Raw genomic sequence first — 16244 nt, 5'->3', positions numbered from 1 at the left:
TCGCCTGAGAAGAAAAGGGCAACGGGTTTCTCTTCCACTGTTATCTAGAAGGGAGTGTAGTCTAGTGCCGGTCTCAGTCGGTTGAAGAATCCAAGGACAGGCTGATGTATTATTGTTTTTCTCTAATCTGATTTATACCTATGGGAACTTGCTGAACTTGCTGATGGGAGGAGACTTTTCGTATTCACCCACTTTTCAATAAATAATGATGTGCAGGAGGAGGAGGAGCACACTTTTGAACAGAACACTGTTTGGGTGACTTTATTTGTGTGATCAGAAGCTTCTGTTATAATGATACCTTTGCAAAGGGACTTCTTCACCAGAATCTCACCATTCAGTTAATTGAACACGCAAAGAGTAGAATACAAATATTGTCTACTCTAACAAATGGTGATCCCCGACGCTGAATTATAACGAATGGTGATCCCCGACGCTGAATTATAACGAATGGTGATCCCCGACGCTGAATTCTAACGGATGGTGGTATTTTGACGGCTTGCGAGCTGCGGCGTTTCCTGACGGGCGGAACTTCTAGGCCTAAATAAATAAAGTACGGTAAGTGGAGACTTTTATCCACGTAGGGAGGTTCTGTCTGTTTGGGACCGCTGCAACTGGTTTTTCGTCTTCCAAATTGTCTAAATTTTTACATGAGGTCTGTGTGAACAAGTTGTAGTTTGATGTCGTTATAGAGTTGGGATAATTCCTACGATATTGAACTGGACACGTCGTGGGGTGGTGCATTTTTTAGTGACGTAAATGCAGACCTAGAGAAAAAGCTTTTTTTGTGCAGGATGAAGTAGTGGTTTTTGTTGTTGTTTTGTTTTGTTTTCGTCTCGCTACGAAGAACCCTTAGACCATAATATATATTGAATAAAAGGGTTGCCGGATGACGTAAGAAGTCTTTCTTCTACTAAGGATCGCGAAGATTATGGTATGCGCTCTGCTTTTTTAACAGTTTGGCCGATTGGGGACTAATATCGATATTTGCTCATGACTCTTATTGAGAACGTCCATTTACACGTAATATGTTTTTTTGAAAAAGCGCCTGTTTGAAATTGAACAGTATTGAGGGGTCCAGGTTGATTACAGCGATAATTGGATTTTGTGTCACTGTATTTGCAATCGAGAGATTACGTGATTTAGTTTAAATTTTGGCGCTCCTACGTTTGTAGTTTTGAGGTCAGGATTACCGTATGAATTACTTTTGTTCTACGGTTTAATTCGATAGCGCGTGACGAGTTATTTTGAAAATGAGCGCCTTGCAAAAATTTTGCAATATATGGAGAACGGTTTAGCTCAACGGGATTGGATAACCGCTGTGTATAAACGAGAGGTCACGTGATTCTTATGTGTGTCTGTTGTGTGGCCATATGTGTTAACCTATTGAACTATTATACTAAAAGTGAGACGTCACTGTATTGATAAATATTAATACTACTTGCGTAGAATATAAACCGAAAGTAAAAAATAGCCTACAAAAATGGAGGGCGATTTCGACCCGGATACAGAATGGTTTGTCCTGAATGCGCTTCCGGTTCATAGTCGGAACTTGTGAGTCGCAGCCATGCGGAAAATAAAAAAACGTCGATGAAAAATGAAAAAACAAACTATGGATCGATTGTATGAAAAGCCGTCGCTGGACAAAATGGTACGAGGGACTTTTGTATTTTCTTTGATAGATGCTGGTGATGATATAGTGTCTGATTTTGGTGCTAAAGTAACTTCCCCTCCGAAATGAGTTAACCCGTTTACTGAAATCACCGTACAAAACTGCGGTTTAAATGCCATAAGATTTGTAGACAACGAATTGATAGAATAAAACCGTTTATTATTTTATAATGATTAAAGAGTGTGAGCGTATGAATTTGAGTGTGTGACCTAGCTTCTAAAAGGTGGGGGCTATTATTGTGATTGTGAGTGAGAAATGTGCATATGGGGATTTTGTTTGTTTTTCTTCAATATCTTTAACTAAGTTTGGTGTTGTTTTTGTGTGAGATGAGACTGGTGTGATAGTGCCGTTTGTTTTCAAATGGGAATGTGGTAAAATAGGTTTTGCGATGTATAATGTTAAGATCCCCCCCCCCCCCCCCCGTTTCTAGGTTAGAAGAAAAGGAGGGGGCTGTGGGTTAGAGCATAATGTGTCCTCGTAATGGGACTTTTTCTCTTTTCTAGGTAAGAGAGGAATGATAAACAATAAAATAAATAAGTAATAGTATTTGAAAGATATTGAGTTTTTGTAGAAGAATATTAAATTAGTGGGGTTTTTTTTGGGGTTTTTTTAGTGACTGAATTGATAGTCTTTTACACTATAATAATTGATGAAGATGGTTAATTTGTTAACTTTCCCTTTTCGGGACAAATGAATAAAGAATAATGATAAAATAATAGTATTTTGTGTTGAGCTGTATTGATAATGATTTTTAATATTTGTTTTTTCTCTGAGTGTGTCATTTCAGAAACTGATGTTTAAGTTTCAAGGCAGATGAGGGTTTGATGGTCTTCACGGATTACAAACTGCGAACGGGATGCGCCCCAGCTGCTGATACGTTGTATTTGCAAGTATTGCTAGTAGCTATTTTGAAGGGTATTTTAAAAAAAAAGAAAAAAAAAGGGCTGTTTTTTACGAAACATTTTTGAGAAAGCAGGAAGTGAACTGTCTTGCTATGATCCCATTTCCTCAGTCTGGCATTGTAGTGCATTGGATCAGCCGGGTGCATTCGTTGGTCGAGGTGAGCGCCTGGAAGGACCGAAAATGTGTCATCGGGTCCACATTGCAGTCGGCGTCTGAATGGACGTGGCAGAGATCAAAGGTCAAAAGCCGCAGAGCACAGTCTTCTCCTCCTGTGCCTACAAAAAACATGATGCTCAACTTCCACAATGCCCAGTGACTGTGTACAAGCCTCATTACAGAGATGTCTCCTCTCATCGCTGATGCCTGAACTTTGTCTGACACAGCCCTGAACATTGACTTTTGAAAGCTGGTGGTCTGACTAGGATGCGACCCTTCAATCAGTGAAATGCTGCACGGTATATGCAAGGCATTTTTAATGTGTTGAATGGGGAACTGTGATCTATAGCAAGGTATTTCAGGAAATTGAAAGCGACATATGTGAATTTGAAATGAGGGATTGAGAAAATTTATTTCAATCTATAGCCTACTAAATTTTTGCCTATATGTTTGGGAGAATCAGTTTCTGAATTGGTACAATGGGAATTTTATTAATATGATATGATACGATATACTTTTATTTTTCCCGTGAGGAACTTTTTCCTGGACTTTGTCCAGCTGCAGCTACAATATAGAAAAAATAATAGAATAAAATGAGTGGTAATAAGTAAAAGACTAACTAAGAAGTTTTCACAGTGGTATATATTATTAATATATATATTATCTAAGTATATGTTTTATATACATAATATTGAACCATGCATCTTATCGTACTGAGTTGATGCTATTTAATAAATAATAGCGAGTTTGATGGTTAATTTTAGATTATTATTTTTTCACAGCACTGTGATTTATGAATCCCAGAAATAGTTTTTGTGCTGTGTTTTTTACGAGCCCCACTAATCTGTAAAAGAGGTGAGGTTGATTAGCAGTTTGCTCTTTCGTTTACCTCATAGCCTGATTTAGAGGGTTGAGTTATTTACGACGTCTTTTGAGTTATGAGGTCTCTATTTTATCCTCCCTTTATCTTGACGTGTTTGAAAAAATCAGTGGATCTTTGTCAAAAGGAGGGAGTTTATGTTTAAGAAATTAACCAATGTAGACAAATTAGTAGATTAAAATATGAAAAGGTTTTGAAGTGATAATCCACAGTTTGAATATGAAGAAATCTACCAGAGGAAATCGAGCGGAGCAAAGTAAGTCTGAAGCAAGCAAGGACAATAATGCATATTCGCCGGATGAAGGTAATTATATTATATTATATCTTTTATCTCAGAAACAATTGAAAAATGTAATTTTGGAGCCCAGTGTTTGCAAAAGAGTATAGATAATATGAATATATGTGTTTTTTCCAGCATGTCACGATTAGGCCAGTCATGGGATTCTGGGAAGAGAATATATGATATGCTAGTAAAATGATTCCTTTCAGGATGGTGAAAGGCACAGTTATGCAAATTTAGAACAAATTTAGTCGTGGTAAAAAATTACCTATTATTGAACAAAACCTATTTGAAAAATAAATATTTACAAGCTCTGTCTTATATTAATGAATGAGCGAATGTCATTCAACTCAATCAAAGGCTGGGCTCTATTTCAATGTCACAAAAATAGATCTTTTCCTGTTCCAACAGCACAGGACCTACAGATCTTAACCAAATAACATTTACTAATCCCAACTAACAAAAACTATCAGGGTTTTTCCTCCAAATAAAATTTATGTGGGTTTATGAGAAGACTAAAAACATATTCCGCTCTCAGGTTGATGACGGAAAGGAGAGACGAAATTCCACAACTGGTCTACAAGGCTGCCGGCTATCTCATCAACTGATGATCATCAATCTTATCACCTCCGACCTGGGAGCCACGTCAGCTGACCCAGTGTTCGGTTCTGGAGCGGCCGTTTGGACATCGTTTTGACATCATTCAACAGATCAAGTCAAGTGCCTTTTCCTGGGCAATCATCACGAGAATCACATTTGCAGGCAATCTATTCTGGGGTTCTGCAAAAAGATGACAACGTCATCTTCTCATTCAACAAAGAACTTCATCACGAGATGGCTTCAAAGAACACATATCCGTCTGCCGATACATTGCGACACTTTTTAATGAACAACATTTTATGTTAAGCCTCACATATGTTATGCTTATTCCACTAAAAATCTTTTAAATGAATCAAATTGTTTTTTAATGTCATATGATTGCTAAACTATCTCCTCTCCTGCTAAAGGGATGTTTTAATGATAATTATTTCCACCACACAACTATTGAATTTTTTTTTTTAATGTGTTGAGCTCTCATGAGCTCAAATGAGGGAATGTTGAATTATTAACATTGTTTTTCAGTTTCAATTTATATTTTAGCCGTTTTGGATTTAGTTATAGCTGTGTAGCTCAATGAATAGAATTGTCTATTGTATTCTTATCTGTCTCTTTCGCCTGAGAAGAAAAGGGCAACGGGTTTCTCTTCCACTGTTATCTAGAAGGGAGTGTAGTCTAGTGCCGGTCTCAGTCGGTTGAAGAATCCAAGGACAGGCTGATGTATTATTGTTTTTCTCTAATCTGATTTATACCTATGGGAACTTGCTGAACTTGCTGATGGGAGGAGACTTTTCATATTCACCCACTTTTCAATAAATAATGATGTGCAGGAGGAGGAGGAGCACACTTTTGAACAGAACACTGTTTGGGTGACTTCATTTGTGTGATCAGAAGCTTCTGTTATAATGATACCTTTGCAAAGGGACTTGTTCACCAGAATCTCACCATTCAGTTAACTGAACACGCAAAGAGTAGAATACAAATATTGTCTACTCTAACAATTCACATTAAGATAAACCAGCTTGTACCAAATGTATTTACAAATTGCAGCAGATTGGGGAAGCTGCGTTTGTGGGTCTGTTTATATGCAAGCAAACAGTTGTTGGCAACCTTGCTGATAGCATTCCACCCATGCAAGTCACAAAACAGTGTGACTTAAATGCTTATGTTTAGTACCAACTCCGTCGCCATGGTAACACTTACAATTAGCAGATACGGCCTCTTTTCCACAGGAGACTTCATATTCTTTCAGAAAATGAGTTGATGATGTCAACTTTGCCTGCTGCTGTCCACTTATCTAACTCGAGTGAGAGCAAATGTCCTACTGTGAGAACAGATCCAGTAGAAGCAGTTCTGCATATGGCCTTAAGGAACCCTGAGAAATACATGGATCGTCCATGTGGAATCAACTAACAAAATAATCATTTTTGATTGTTTCTGTGAAACACAAAGAAACCTAAACAACACCAAAGCCATTCTATAGTTGGTGGCAGAAAGGCAGATAAAGTATTTTTAGACAAATGCTATGTTTTTTTGGTCTATATGAGCTAACTGATTCTTTCATAGTAAACTATTAATATTATCTGTGTGCTTCATATAGAGAAACTGCACCAGACAGTTTTCATATCAAGTTTGGAGAATGTATGCGCTTTGGGAGACGGGTAATAATGATAGTTTGATGCATATCACAAATATTATTATTTAGGTCCATTAGCTGCAGTAAAAACTCAAACGATTCACACTTTAAAGGAGACATGTGGATTTTCCTTTGTTTATAAACAAAAAGGCATGTCTCTTTAGTGCCTATCTACCCATCAAGTGTGAAATTAAACAGCCCAGTAAATCTTTTATCAACCTATTCAGTGGCAGCTAGTGGAATATTCGTCAAGGATAGACTCAGACTTGACTTTCAGTAATCAAATCAATCACTAAAACAGCTTTTTACCAGCTGTAAAACATATCCAGACTGAAGGACTACATGCTCCAAGCAGGCCAGGAGAAATTTCTCCACAATTTAATCTCCAGTAGACCTGATTATTGTAACTGTCCTTTAGCAAAAAAGTAGTATAACTGAAGTATACTTTATGAAGTATACTCAAGTATAACTACTGCATAGGTATATAAAGTATACATAAGTATATAAAGTATACATATGTACTTGTAGTGTACTAGAAAGTACACTCATTTAATACGTGCGCATACTAAGACGGAAGCATTCCTCAAACAAATCTCGCACACACAGAAGCATTTCAAGACTTGCGTGTGTCCAAAAGAAGACGCTGAGGACGTTTAACAGCCGTAATGTATATGCCAAGTCTGGAGTGGCGCTGTAGCGCAGCCACAGGGAGTTAACGGAAAGCGTAGAAGAAGAATAAGCGAAGAAAACTGACACTTAAAAAAAAAAAACTTTATTGCAATCTACAGAACAAACATGGCTTTGCATGTATCAAAACAACATGAAAGAGACGAACACAGGAAAAGTGATTATGGCGGGTGATTCAAGTACAACACCGCTTGTTGACCGTGGGAATAAAGAAGCAAAGTATTTTGCTGCAAAAGCATAAGCAAGCTAAGGAGGCTGCGCAAAACCACTACGACACGGCTATCCGCCATTGTTGTTGACAGACTGACGGTTCGCGACAGTCGCGCGAGAATTGCCGCATACGTCATCAATCTGATACAATGCGTCGTCATCAAGCTGCGACCATTACGTCATACCTGGAGGAGTATCCTGCATGTGGTGTCCAGACGGACGCATACGGCCGCATTTTGAAATCTTTCCACTCTGGAGCCCGGTTTCAAAAGTGATCGGTTTCAAGCTCCGAAACCGCGCCGTCATGTGGACGAACGGCTTGAACGGTAAGAAACTTGTGAGGATACGTTGAAACTGGCTTTCGTGTGGACGGGCCTAAATTGGAACAAATTTAAAAAATTTAAATATACTATAACTATACTCATTCAATATACTTCTAGCTTATTTGTATACTTCTAGTCCACAGTTTAATTTACAGGCTCATACTAGAAGTGTCCTACAAGTACTGTATACTTAAGCATACTGAAGTTTATAAACTATACAGTAAAAGCCAACAAAGTATAGGCCTACTGCCTCAGTTTTTGTATATAAATATATTGAAAAAATTATGCTCATGGTATACTTGAATAAACTTTTTTTTTTTGCTTCTTACTGGACTCTCTCAAAAGAACATCAAACAGCAGCAGCTCATTCAAAATGCTTAAGTTCGGGTTCTGGCCAAAACCAAGAGATCAGAACATATTATTCCAGTCCTAAAGGCTTTACACTGGCTCCCAGTCAGCTGCACAATACTACATTTTAAAATTCTGCTACTGGTTTATAAATCATTGGATAGTTTTTGTCCTTAAAGAAATACTGATTGAATGTAAATGGTAAACGGTACTTCATATATATGGCGCTTTCCACCTTACAAGGCACTTTACATTCATCCACTCAAGACGCAGCATCAGGAGCAACTGGGGGTTCAATAGCTTGCTCAAGGATACTTCGACGTGGTCACAATGGCATGCGATCAAACACACAACCTCTGGGTTGCACGATGACCACTCTACCACTCAGCATGGTTCTGAAATCTGCTGACTTGGGTCAATTAGTAGAGCCCAGAATTCAAAATAAACATGGTGAAGCTGCATTTAGCTGTTATGCGGCATACAAATAGAAAAAGCTGCCAACAGAAGTGAATTCAGTCCTGAGTGGAAAGGCTTTTAAATCCAGGTTAAAAACGTGCTTTTTTTCTCTCTCTCTTTTTAATTACTTAAGAAGGTGGGTGGGTTTGGATAGATAGATAGATAGATGGATGGATGGATGGATGGATGGATGGATGGATGGATGGATGGATGGATGGATGGATGGATGGATGGATAGATAGATAGATAGATAGATAGATAGATAGATAGATAGATAGATAGATAGATAGATAGATAGATAGATGGATGGATGGATGGATGGATGGATGGATGGATGGATGGATGGATGGATGGATGGATGGATGGATGGATAGATAGATAGATAGATAGATAGATAGATAGATAGATAGATAGATAGATAGATAGATAGATAGATAGATAGATAGATAGATAGATAGATAGATAGATAGATAGATAGATAAAAAGACAATTTCCTCTTGAGTTAAAGTTCAGTACATTCAAGTTATGTTTCCATTTACACTACAACTTGTTCTGTTCTGCGACATTGGCTCAAATGAAATATAACTCTGCGGGCACAATGAAGCCAATTTTAACTGACTGACTCATCTAAAGCAAACAAGTGGCTCCAGCACAAGAACACTAAAAGCCCATGGGGTTGGTCCGCTGATGCATGCTTGGCCTTTCTCATATAAACTAATGGGGCTCGAAGAGTAGACTCGGCACACTACAAAAATCTTCTATCTAGCACAAAGCTAGACTCCAGCTTCTTTTCCACCCACGTGAATGAGGAAATGTAATCTCAGAGGCCTTTCTCCAGTCAATAGTAGCAGTCTGTACCTAAAAATACTTCCCTCTGTTTTTCTGCCTCGTGTCGGCAGTGATGCAGTTAATCTGTTTTGTTGTAATGTGGTGTTTGGCGCTGCTCAATAACGACAGCACCGAACATGCTCAGAGAACAAGCCGGGCGTAGCGGCGTCACGCCAGCTACGAGGAACATGTGACAGGAGGTCACTGTGGTAGGAGGTGGTGAGCTGCATGACTGTGGTGTGAAATATTTTCACGAATGGAGCATCCGCCAACAAGTTCTGATGCTTGCACTTTGCTCATCTAAAATGGAACGTCACTATGCGTTTGAACCGGAAGGCATGTCTATGTGATTTGATTTAATAAAACTACCAATTATATCCTTGCATCCCCGGATCTGGTTCACATTGTCATAAGAACTATGCCACTACAAGGTATTCATGTTTTAATAATTGTCATGCAAACCAGATTGTCTATTTAGCTTCATTTAAAATCGGAATTGGTTCCCCTTCACACCTCAAGAGCTAATCTGACCGTTCTCTGTGACTGTTGGTTGCCTTGGTTACAAAATCATTTGAGTGTTGCATAGCAGTACTGTACTGTTTTCCGTTCTATGCAATTGACATCGAGGGGGGTGGGTTCATGTTTTATACTGCACAAATGTAGGGCACAATTTTTTTCACTGTTGTTGTTTATGTCTTGAAAGCGAAATGAAAGAAACCACGTGGATCCTTCCTCAATAATGTATAAAACGTATTCCCTGATCGCTCTTTGTTTTCCACTGATGAATATTTGAAAAAGATCTCCAAAGCATGACCAATAAAAATATCATAAAGGATAGTATCTCCCAGTTTTCAGTCATCTAATGAACGGCACTTGAGTTATACTATACTATACTTACTGCTACAATAGCACACAATGATGGAGGTGGTGGGGGGGTTGCACACTGCTAAAGAGCGATAGAGATATTAAAAAAGAAAGAAAGAAAGAAAAATATTTCCCCCGGTGGCCTCTCTCGGTCATAAACAAAAACAGATACATTATTTCAGAACAAGCGTGTGCTAACATGGCTTAATGTTCAATATTGACTTGCGACTAAAAAAAAAATGAAAGGCAGTTTATGTGACCAAACTGAAAAGTCATACAGGTGTCACCACATTGTCCTTGTTGACTGCTCTTTACAACAACAAAGTGTTTCACCCTCGGAAATGAGCAACTTTCCATCTACAAAATATATCTCCCCATTATGTAATTATCCCCCCCACTTCAATATTTTCAGGATGTCGCCGGCGCTTCATTAAGTTCTGATTCATAGGTCAACATCAAGCACACTAGAACATGATGGGACGCCATCGATTGGAGTCGTGCACGGCTGCTTGTCATGCAACTTTAATAGAAGTAGATTTCAGCTGTCCTTCAATGACCAGTGCAGCATGTCACAAGGCACAAACACTGACAGGAGCATCAAATCCCGTGACTATCACACAACCAAAGAAATTTCTGTTGGAAACGAAAAGTCATTTTAAAGCTACCAGTACTATATACATGTGATTGACGCTATTATTATTTGTCCACTTAGGGTTGCCTTCCTCACATTCTACTGTACTGTAGTATTTTTGCCTATCTGGGACTTGAATGCATGTGACGAAGGGCCTGGACTTTGTGTAAATTTTGACTTAGAACGACGGCCTGGTGCATATTGTAAATGGATTAATGGGCTGCTCCCTCTTAATTGTGGGCCAGTCTCTTAGGGTAAAATGGAGGAAAATAATAATCGATAAATAGCACCGCATTGACCCCAAAAGACGCCAGCCCACCGGGCATCTGCCCCGTTGACCAGCCAGTCCACCCGGTTGTTGACTGCATATTTAGTGACTGTTAAATTCAGTTCACTTCAATTAGTTTTTAGAGCAAGATTGTTAGATTATATTTTCTAAGGCTTTAAGTTTTCCTTACTTTTATAATAATAATAATAATAATAATAATAATAATAATAATAATAATTACTATTATTATTATTATTATTATTATTATTATTATTATTATTATTATTATTATTGTTATTATTATTATTATTATTATTATTATTATTATTATTATTATTATTATCATTATTATTATTATTATCATTATTATACATGGAGTATTTGTCGAGTGCAAGATAAAAAAATATGATTATTAAGTATTGTCTAATAAAGTAAAATAATAAAATAAACTATATTTCTGAAAGGACTATTAAACCTTCTTTCTTATGTGTAAACGTACATGAATACCATAAATACACGGAAAATTAACCCTGAAAGCTCATGTATGATATTGCTTGACAAAGGTGAAAACGAAGGACATATTCACATTGGTAATAGTTTGATAGTTTTTTTTCTAAAGCATTTTCATTTTTATTTCATTTTGTGTGCAAAAATGCTCCCCCCCCCCCCCATTTTAGATTTAGTCATTTTGTTAGTCTTAGTCAACTATTACAACCTTGATATGTGATTTATTGTGTTACATTTGTTCAATAAAGCGATTGAAAGTGTATTGGTGGTCGTGTAATCCTTCTGTGGGTGGAGGACTAAAGTTTGTTCTAACTAGCGATGGTAGGCTTTATTATATTAGCTAATGCAGTTGCGCAATTTAAAACTAGCTGTGCTTTGCAACATGCACATTGCACTTTATCTTCTTTTAATGACAAATTATCCTAAACTTTGAAATGATCTGCTTTTATGCACTCTTTCCTCCCACCATGTATTTATTGCTCTGCACATAACAGCTCATGTTGAAAAATAAGCACTGCAAAATCTGACGATAAAGCTATGTTGGTATATCCGACAATATGTAATTATAATTAAAAAAATATGCTATGTAAGTTTGATTAAAAAAAAAAGAAAAAGAAAAAGAAGAAGAAGACACAAATAGTGAATTACAATATAGCAAGAGACAATTGTATTTCATAGACTTGACCATTCCTAACTAAAATGTAAAATGAGAACAGCACCGGTTTGGCCGATTATGCGTCAATTTGGAAGACAGAATATCAACTTTTGAAAAAAGGTCATCAGGATTTTTTCCCCCAAATTATTACTCTTTAGGCACGAAAAAAAATCACCTTCATTTTTTTTTTAACATACATTTTTCAAGTAGTTGGTGACATGTCCACAAGGGTGGATAACGTGCATTTGAGTAACTGATGAAATATGTTTGTAAGAAAAGAATAATTAACAAAAAATAATGTATAAACACTATAGAAAATGTCTGTTTGATTTTTAACATTGCGTTCACATGTTTTTAATATATTTCAAAACTACTAGTCCTACATGTATTGCAAAAACATTTACCCAAAGAAAAATGAACTTTTTATGAAGTACAGATAGTAATTTTCTTTTTTCTGGCAACCGTTCATCATCATCATCATCACTTGAGTCAAATGGTCGACTATCCAGTAGATTTTGCTAGCATGTTCTGCACCTGACCACTACAAAACATAAGGACCAGGATCCTTACTCTCATGTGAGAACTAAAATCCGTACCCCGCCTACTGCCCGAAGCCAGCTGGGATAGGCTCCAGCGCCCCCCGCGACCCTTGCAGATTAACTATTTTGGATATTTTAACCCTGGAATCAAAGGAATATACACTTATTCTTTCCTTGCACGTCACATCTGAACTTCTGTCGGCCATCATGTTGTTGGTCTTTTTTTTTTTTTTCATTTACAAACGTTGACCACTGGATGGCAGTGTATGTCAAGACTACACTAGTGTCCACTGGAGTGGCTAATGGCCAACAGTGGCAAAAAGATACAATTATATAAGAGTCTTAATAGATGTCCTTTGTAGTAACCACCATCCTTAAAAGTGGTCATTAGATTACTGCTAACATCTAAATAATGAAAACTTTTTTTTTCACAAAATGGAGGACAGAATGAAAAATACCGAGAGGCCAGCCAGAGTCACACTGTAATAGCAACAATGCTCATCATAGGATGGCCATCACTACACACTACAGTGGGACCAGATCAAGTCAACTGTAGCTCTGCATCCATTTTCATTAACAGTGAACTTATAGAGGAACGTGCCTACAGTCTCGGCATGAATCAATGCCAAGGTGAAATATTAATCAATTTCCATTTAGAATTCCCCTTCAAACATTCTATTTGTGGATGATAGGCAGGATGGCCCTTTGAAGCTCCATGATGCCGTGAGTAACACTTGCACTATGGAGAAGACTTGCGGGCAGACGATCCCCTTTGCCGGATTGCTCGACACTTGCAATAAATGATACTTCAAACAATTGAGACCCACTTGATGAATCAGTCTCAAATTGTATTTCTGTGTAAAGAAAATAACAGGCAGTGAAGGTGTCATGGGGGGGTCACAAAGGGGCACTTAATTATTTATTTTTGCCTGTATCAGCAGAAGCCTGATTGCTCATTTGACATGTTCATAATTCCTTTCACCTTGTCTAAGATCTCACTTCCAGCTAGAGAAAAACAGCAAGCGAGATGCTGCCAAGATCATGCTTCACTGCTGTTCTTTTAATGATGAGCGGTGTTGTGTTTGCACCGAACATAACTTTTGGGATTATGGTCAACCTTTGTTTCATTCGACCAAAACAAACTCTCCCAAATATTTGTGAGTAAAATACTTTTTATATCCACTGTAATTGGCCTGCAATGGATGTGACATTCTGAATGACTGCCCTTTCCACAGTTTCAAACAACTCTTGACCACACAGAATTGTGATACAAACTGTTCCATCTGTTGTGTCACTATCACTCTGTTTGAATATCTTCTTCTTTTTGTTGTGCATTTCGTTGCATTCTATTTGGAATATGTGTCGCGTCAGCGGAGTAAGCACATAAAATTAATAAAACACAACCTCAACATGAAGGGTAAGACTTGATTATTTTTCATTACTAAGTAAATAGTGTAATCACACTGGGTGTCAACATGGCGTCTTTTGGCTTCCGTGTATTACTGCAGTGTTTTGATGTGAACATTCAGCTTAGTTCCCTCAGTACTCACAGAGTGCCAATAGTTTGCAGCACGGGTCTTGCACGGGACTCCTAACGGCTGACGACTCACTAAGGTCCCATTATATTTTTAATCAGTACTGTATACAAATATTAAAAATGCATTCAGGAATGGCACTGAATATACTGCATTTGAAACTAAGGTAAGCTGGGGGGCACCTGTATGTTTAATACTGAAGGAAAAGCAGAGAGTGATTATCTATTTTGGAAGGAGAGTCATTCCACTTTGACTGATAACATCCTCTTTAGCTTTCCTCTTTCACCAGTATTTTTTAAGCTTGATCCTCATTTGCCAAGCAACACTCCCATTTCCATGATACCCCACCATTCCGACAACGTGCCGAATTAAGAGCACATGAAGCAGCTCTCCCCCCCGGGATCTGATTTCATACAAATTGCTGACTATTTGGTCATCTTCCACCCATTCATCAGCTGCTGCTAGTGCCACGGCCCACCTTGGGCCCACTGCAAGTGTCCACCTCTTATAGGGTTAAACAAATCATTACACATGGCTCATTGGTGCCCCAATATGACTCCCACACCGTAGGGCTGTATGATAATGGCTGAATGACTTCAACTCCAAGTGGAAGTGGAAAGTTCCCATTGCGCATACTGTACAACATGTGTATGAATAGTCTACTGCTTGTCCAATAGTAGCACAAAACAGGAAAACTTTATTTTTTTATTGTATATATATTTTTACTTTATAGCAATGCAGATGGTGGCTATGGTTACAGTGTAAGGGAGTAAGTGTACGAATATGCACTGTCCCCAAGCTAATTCCGTCTTTGCAGAGAACATGAACGGTCAGGCAGATTAGTGTCAGTGTGGCACAGGCAGCGATAGTAAACGTGTCATCTCCTGCATATAGCCACTTTCCTGCAATCTTCACAAACTCACGTCTATTCAAACCACAATGCATGACTTCCAAGAAGTACATTAAATGTAAAAATAAATAAATGAAATGTGCCCCGAGTGTCTAAAATAAATACAACATATCAAAGTCCTAATCAAGTTCCCCTTTTGATTAATATTATATTATTAGATAAGCTCTATAAAGTGTCTGTCTGAAAAGCATTGTAATTACTGTACAGTAATTTGTTAAGTGAAATGTAGGACACTATATGGATGCTAGTATAGCACCGTCTCCTCATATGTTAAACTTGACAAACTTATTCAAGCGATAATGACAGCAATTGCAATTGCAGCATCAGCCGCAATGGACGGAACCAGCGCAAGTGGAGCCAAGCCAGGTGCACACTGATGAAAACTATGAAATACTCTTGAGGTAAGGTGTTTAATCAAAACTCTTTATCGTGAAATCAAAGACGTTATGTATTAAGGTGGCTGGGTTGCATTCTGCTCAGAGCGCATCGCGTGCGTTCTCAACAAATTTGCATCGGTGTTAAAACAAAAAAAAACAAAAAAGAAAAAGCTAGATAGACAAAAAAAAAAAAGGCATTTCCACTGCGTTTTTAAAATTATACATAATGCATAATAGGCTACAGCCTAATTTGGAACCAACTTACCTTGACACCAAATTCCGTCTCGAAACGGTCTTGAGTTAAAAGTCGAGTTTTTCCTCGCAAAAATGTTTCTGTGTTCTAAATATGAGTGCGTATAGTGAAAGTTCTAAAGCAAAATATGTGCTATAGTAGTGTATAGTGCACCATCTGTTGTGCCGCTGTGCGTCGAGCAGGGTGGAGGAGCGAAGAGGAGGGAGGGAGGGAGGGAGGGTGTGCGTGTGTTTGTGTGTGCTCACAGCGAGCACACGCAGGGCGACGACGTCACCTCAACAACACTTACTGTACATTTGGACTTGTTTAGAAGCACAACCACGCAAACTGTACCATAATGGATGTCATCATGAGATTATTATCAGTGTACCGTGAAATTAATTGATAAACAATTCTGTCTTTCCTGGAGAAAGACAAACTAAGAAATAAGCTATGCTGCATCACCAGTCATAATGTTCATTAATTTGTTGATGTGTTTGATGATAGAAATTCAACATTTAATTTCAGTATATTTTATTCGACTATAACTTTATTTCTCCTCTCAAAAATATTCACAGTAACAAATTTCTGTAAAATCTACAGTAAAACAATACAGCATGATCTTGTTTTTTAATTTCACATTATTTAACTGTATACAGCAATGCATTATGGATAAAACAAAGTGCATTGTGGGTAAAAACAAAGTACGATAATTTGCTGTATAATTAGCAGTCAAATACTTTAAATTTTACA

At 37.8% G+C, this 16244-nt stretch overlaps 1 protein-coding gene across 1 annotated transcript in view; it reads right to left on the bottom strand.

Annotated features, from left to right (window-relative positions):
* The window catches only part of camkvb (CaM kinase-like vesicle-associated b), a 32755-nt gene extending 17052 nt beyond the window's left edge, over positions 1-15703 (bottom strand). The window contains exon 1 of the mRNA XM_086087746.1: positions 15525-15703. The gene's annotated coding sequence lies outside the window, so the exon portion shown is untranslated. The remainder of the gene's footprint in view (positions 1-15524) is intronic.
* Between the last annotated feature and the right edge of the window lie 541 nt (positions 15704-16244).

The sequence above is a fragment of the Leptonotus elevatus genome, chromosome 10 (genome assembly GCF_054856555.1).
Source record: "Leptonotus elevatus isolate MCC_2025b chromosome 10, RoL_Lele_1.0, whole genome shotgun sequence".
NCBI classification, from domain to species: Eukaryota; Metazoa; Chordata; class Actinopteri; order Syngnathiformes; family Syngnathidae; genus Leptonotus; species Leptonotus elevatus.
This window is presented reverse-complemented; position numbering and strand designations above follow the sequence as displayed.